The sequence below is a fragment of the Macadamia integrifolia genome, chromosome 3, assembly GCF_013358625.1.
Source record: "Macadamia integrifolia cultivar HAES 741 chromosome 3, SCU_Mint_v3, whole genome shotgun sequence".
Taxonomy (NCBI): Eukaryota; Viridiplantae; Streptophyta; class Magnoliopsida; order Proteales; family Proteaceae; genus Macadamia; species Macadamia integrifolia.
The window spans coordinates 35,703,644-35,709,319 of NC_056559.1; positions in this window are offsets into that span (position 1 = coordinate 35,703,644).

Consider the following 5,676-nt stretch of genomic DNA (forward strand, 5'->3'; position numbering starts at 1 on the left):
TTTATGTTCTATTCCAAGAAAGGTCTGCCCGATTTTTATTTGCATATAGGACAAATGATCTCAACTCTAATTTTTTTTGTTCTAATTTTCTTTTTTCAATTCATTTCATGTCTTCTTAATTTCAAGAGAATATGAGTTCCTCATTTCAATATTTTCCATGTGAAACTTTTGAATTTGAATTTTGGATGGATTTTGAGGCCCCAAATGGTTTTCCACACGTTGCAACCAAAACTGGTGTTTGGATGAAGAAGGTACATTAGCTCTTTTTCTTTTTTCTATCTCATTAAATGACCTCTTTACCCTTAATGTACGAAACTTTTTCTCATGTGCTTCTTGTTAAGAGAATCTGACCAAATGCAAATGCGCTACATCCCACATTCCCATTCAAGCATTGATATGTTTACCTTTGTCCTTATTAGACATTCTTATGAGAATAAATACATTGTTTTCGCATTTGTTTCTTCCAAATGGTTTAGAGATTCCAACAGAGAAGTGAAGCACATACATTTCAGAGAAGTATTTCGATAGAGAGAGAGAGAGAGTTGCAAAAAACGAACTCTATTAACGCAAATAGTGTGTATATAGAGATGTATATAGGGATGCCTATACACATACAAGGGTGTCCTAAACAAAAACAGAAAAAAAAAAAATAACACCTTTGGACCCACATTTTTTTATTTTTTTTTAGAATAAAAACAAGAAAATTACATGTAATTCATAGTTTGAAGCAAAAAAGTGGTATGCTTGATCAGGATCCCTAAACCACAGACTTGGTGCCTATTCTACAAGCAGAAGTTGCAACCAATGTGCTATGCACTAGATTCACAGAGAAGTCTATCTCTCAAGAGGATTTTTACCTATAAGTTAATGTACGTACAGTAGCTTATAACATTATTTCTAAACTTCTTGCCAAATGATTACAAGATTCTTTGGAACGAATTATTTCACCCTTTCAGTATATTTTTAAGGTAGGCAGATCTCTAGTAACATTATAATTGCACATGAAATAATTCATTGTATGAAAAACAAGGATATGTATCATTAAGCTTGACATGTCTAAGGCTTGTAAGAAGGTATATTTGAGCATATTATTTGAGTTTTTAGTCTTTTCTAATTAGTGGTGTAATATGATCTATTACCTTTTGTATCTATTTCTTGCTCCATTAAAATTTGAGGAGAACTGTTAACATTTTGAGCCAAGTAGAGACTTAGACAAGGTTTCCCTTTGAGTCCATACCTATATATTTTAGCAATGGAATGGTTATCTCACTCATGGCTGTATATAGAGGATTTAAAGTTATTTAGGGGATACAAAATTGCTCGTTCTATCCCTTGAAGTCACTCATTAGTTGTTTGCAGATGATACATTTATTTTCCATCATGCTAATTTGCTATCCTAAGCTTTGTTCCTACTTATTTGATGTTTACTTTTTTGTGTCCAGAAAGCATTTGTAATCAATTAGACTCTATGAATGCTCAATTCATAGTGGATAAACAAATGAACATAGGGAACTTTCTCTAATTTCATGGCCAAAAATGTGCCATCCTAAGAACCTAGGAAGCCGGTTGAGTTTTAAGTTGAGTTTTATAAATAATAGGATCCTTCTACTCAGGCTGGGTTGGAGATTAACAAAAAAATACCCTTGAGTGCTTCGAAACAGGCAAAATATTTCCCCAATACTACTATTACTTCTCTAAATTTTAAACCTAAAAAAGGATCTTGGCTTAATTTGGAATAGCATCTCTTGTATCCTTCCCCCTCTTAAAAATATGGCACGTGAAGGTAGGTTCAGGTAAGCTAAAGAATCTATCTGTCCACCACAGAGAACATTATCCCCTACAGAATATATAGACAAGTGCATGGCTTCCTTGATGGTCTCTAATTTTTCTGGGGAATGTTATTGCACCTAACTTTTGCTTTTTAATAATATTTCTGAACTCTTTGTTTATAGATCATGGAATGTACTTTTGCTTTCTTTTGTATCCCTATCTATAAGTTCGTTCTGGCGATTTGCAATGCTTAGTAGAGTATTTACCTGAGGATTAGTCATTGATCAATCTCTCAAGTGCATCTGTATTTGGTTTGCACCAATTTTCTTGTTTTCCAATAAGTGTCGCTTTGGATCCCTGTTGACTCCTCCGTAGGTCTGTGCTTGGCCCTATGTGGGTCCACTATGTAATGTCTTAATAGGCCCTTGAACTTAAAAAATAAATAAATAAAAAATAAAATAAAAAATATATAAGTACATGTCATGTTAAACTTACCTCTCTCCATTACCACACATGACGATTTCTTAATTTGGTTACTAGAAGCGGTGACTGCACTACGAAGGTGGTTGCTAATTTTTGACCTGGGTAATTAAAATGACTAAAACTTACGCAAGAGAACTATTTGCATTGTTGATGGTGTTGGAAGTGTGTTCATCAAACCTGAATATTAAAATTAAAATTGTTTAATTTATTCAACTATTTGGCATGATTTATTATTATTGAGGCTACTAGTTTATAGGTCTTTTAGCCTAAAAATTTTCATGACTAGAGGTGGAATTAGATATACCATTTATATGATCGTCGTACTATATATCTAGGAATAGTGAATTGGGGCACATGTGAGTGTACAACTTGTGAACACATCAAACCGGATCATTAGAGAACACTTTATGTTGTTTATTGTCGATATAATTGAAATAAAATCCTCGTAAATAGTATACGGACAGTCCTTTAACAGGAGGGGTCCCTATCGATATGCTTCCGCACTGTGAATTTTGATGCATCAACGACTGATGTTTCCTTGACTATAGCAGTGCATTGGATTTACAATATTTGTTCAAATTCGAAAAAAATATTTAACATGAAATCTATTACCATAATTGGGTGAATATCGAGGAGAAAGAACGTATATAATATAGACTGAACATAAATCCAAATCCTGTGGCATTTTGGTGAAATATGTATAATCTTACTCCTTTCCTATTAGTCCAACCAATATATGTAGCACCTTTATTATTGGTCATAGACATTTTATTTATGACCATTGGATGAGGTTTCTTTATGTGAGATGAGAAAAAATAATGATGTCTTTTATCTACACCTTGTAGGATTGAGAATCCTATTGCAATAAATCATACCTCTATTGTGAAGGATATGACTTTATGTGAATATTTGATTATATAGTTCCAATTTGGAAACCAAATCATAACTCTTACCAAAAAAGAGTTTTTGAAAAGAAATTTTGTGATAAGGCAAGAAGATAGCACACAGTTAGCTAGCTATCTCAAATTACATGAAACTCCATTGACTTGTGCTTTAGGAAAAGGTTTAGACAAGATGGTGCTAATCTTTTTTATTCTTTTAGTCATAACCTGGCTCTAATATTGGGTTGACCGTTAGTCATAGTTTTGAAATATCAATTTGTTTAATTTTCGTGGTGGTGGACTGAAAAAAATTGTTTCATCCTCTTTGGACGCAAGTTTTCTCTGACCAGTTCTTTGTCATTTGAATCGATGGATTGTTATTTTAGTTGGAGGATAAAGGAGTCTGGCATGATTTGGTATGATTTCTTTTCAATTTTAGACTGATTTTCAAACTATTGTTCAATGTAACACACTAATAAAATGGGGGAGTGATCATTGTCTATTTGCGTGGTCCCGTGTGCAGGGATATTAACATGGATGGAATTTTTTATTTAAGGGATGAGACAGTAAAATCCGTGCGACCACATGACCTTTTTCTCTTTTATATATACTAGCGAAAATGCTCGTGTGACCTTAGACTCGAAGAGAAAGAAATATGAAGGAGAAAATTGTGGAGAAAGGGAGTTAGGAAGCTTATTTGATTTCCAACAAATTATAGAAAAAGTACATGTTAAGAGCAAGTTTGTAGAGACAGAGTATGAACTGAGTTTTTTCCAAACCTAATAGGCAGTAATGATCACAGGATTAGTAAAAAGGTCACCATTATTGAGAAACACAATGTTTGTGGGATTGGAAGAGGACATAATGCAAGGAGAGGGAAAATTCGAATGTTTCTCATCGGAACTCTCCGATAGCTTCTATTCTTGCTAGAGCTTCAATTCCGTCTTCAAAAGATCAAAAGAACATTAAGTAGAGGTGACGTACATAAGATTAAATAAACTAAATCACTCAACTACCGAAACACAAACAAAAATTAAAAACCTATAGCCTAAGAGCTCACAACCGCTTGAGTCCTTCCAAGCCTCTCAACACCCTATTTCGTTTCACCTTAATTCTCTTAGTTGCTGCAATATTGTAACAAAAGTTTGAAACTAAGATTTTTAAAGAGTTTTTATTAATAAGGTAACTAAAAGAAATTAGGAAAGGATTTTTTTTTTTATTGGGTAAGGATTAGTTAGGAAAGTAATTGGGGGAGGGAGTGAATATAGAAAGATAAAGATTGAGGAAAGATAGACGGAGAGATGATGAATAAAGAGAGAGAATAAATAAAAAAGAAATTTCACAAAAACAGAGAGTGGAGCGTGAGAGAGGAGAGTCTTACCAAAAGTAAAAAAATAAGAACATGGGAGAGGAGGGGAAGTGTTTGAAAGGAAATGGAGAGAGAGAGAGAGAACGTGTGAGTTTCCTAGGTAGAAAGGGCGGAAAAGTAAAGTGAGAGAGTGTGTAAAAAAAGGGAGATGTGAGATTTTTTTGGTATAGGGGGGCGTGATATTTTACACTAATAAAGAAATAATTTTTTAGAAAAATATTTAATTATAAAAAGAAAAAAACAAAAGTACCAAAAAAATAAGAAAGATAAAGAAAAGTGATAATGTAGAAGACAATGTATTTAAATAAATAATAAGGGTAAAATAGTAAAAAAAAATTGCAACGAAACATGAATACACGCTTTTATATAATAGTATGATAGTGCATATATATATATATATATATATACATATATATAATCACATTCCGCATACACTAGCAACTCCCTTTGTCCATCTCTCTCTGCTCTCCTATGAAGTGATATATCAACCCCACTACCGTGCAAGGAGAGAGAGATATAGCAAAACACTAGCATATGCTATCTAGCTTGGTAGCCTTCTTTCTCCCTTAATGCCAAGGTAGCCTTCTTTCTCCATTAACACTAGTGCTAAGGCCCCATTTGTTTGGGGGCAAAAAAAAGTGGGAAAAGAAAATTTGTGGGCCCCATATGTAATGGAGTCAAAGGACAACCAAGGCAAGACAATAATAATATAATCCATATCTACACGTTTTTCACAAAATCCGACCCAATATGATGGTAGTTTGAAGAAGGTGAGGTGATATATATATATATATATATATGGCAGAAAGATGAGATTATTCTCTTACTATATAAGTATATAAAGCATTTAATTATTGCATATTATTTGTTACATTACCACTTTATCCACGCAAAAAATTTTGATTTTAGCATCAAATAAAAATCCTTGCTTGATTTCTAGAATCGTTTTCGTTTTTGGAATGAATTAATTGGTCTTTTTCATATGAATCCAATTTTTTTTTAATCTTTTTTTCGAGCCCTACAACGTTGATTGACTCTATTTCACCATTTTTGTGGCACTAATCTAGCCCATCTGGTTAAAATAAATCATATAACGTAAATCAATCATTCAAGTCTTCTATTCAATTAGATTCTAGATTCTTTCTTCTAAACATCAACAACAGTGGGCTTATA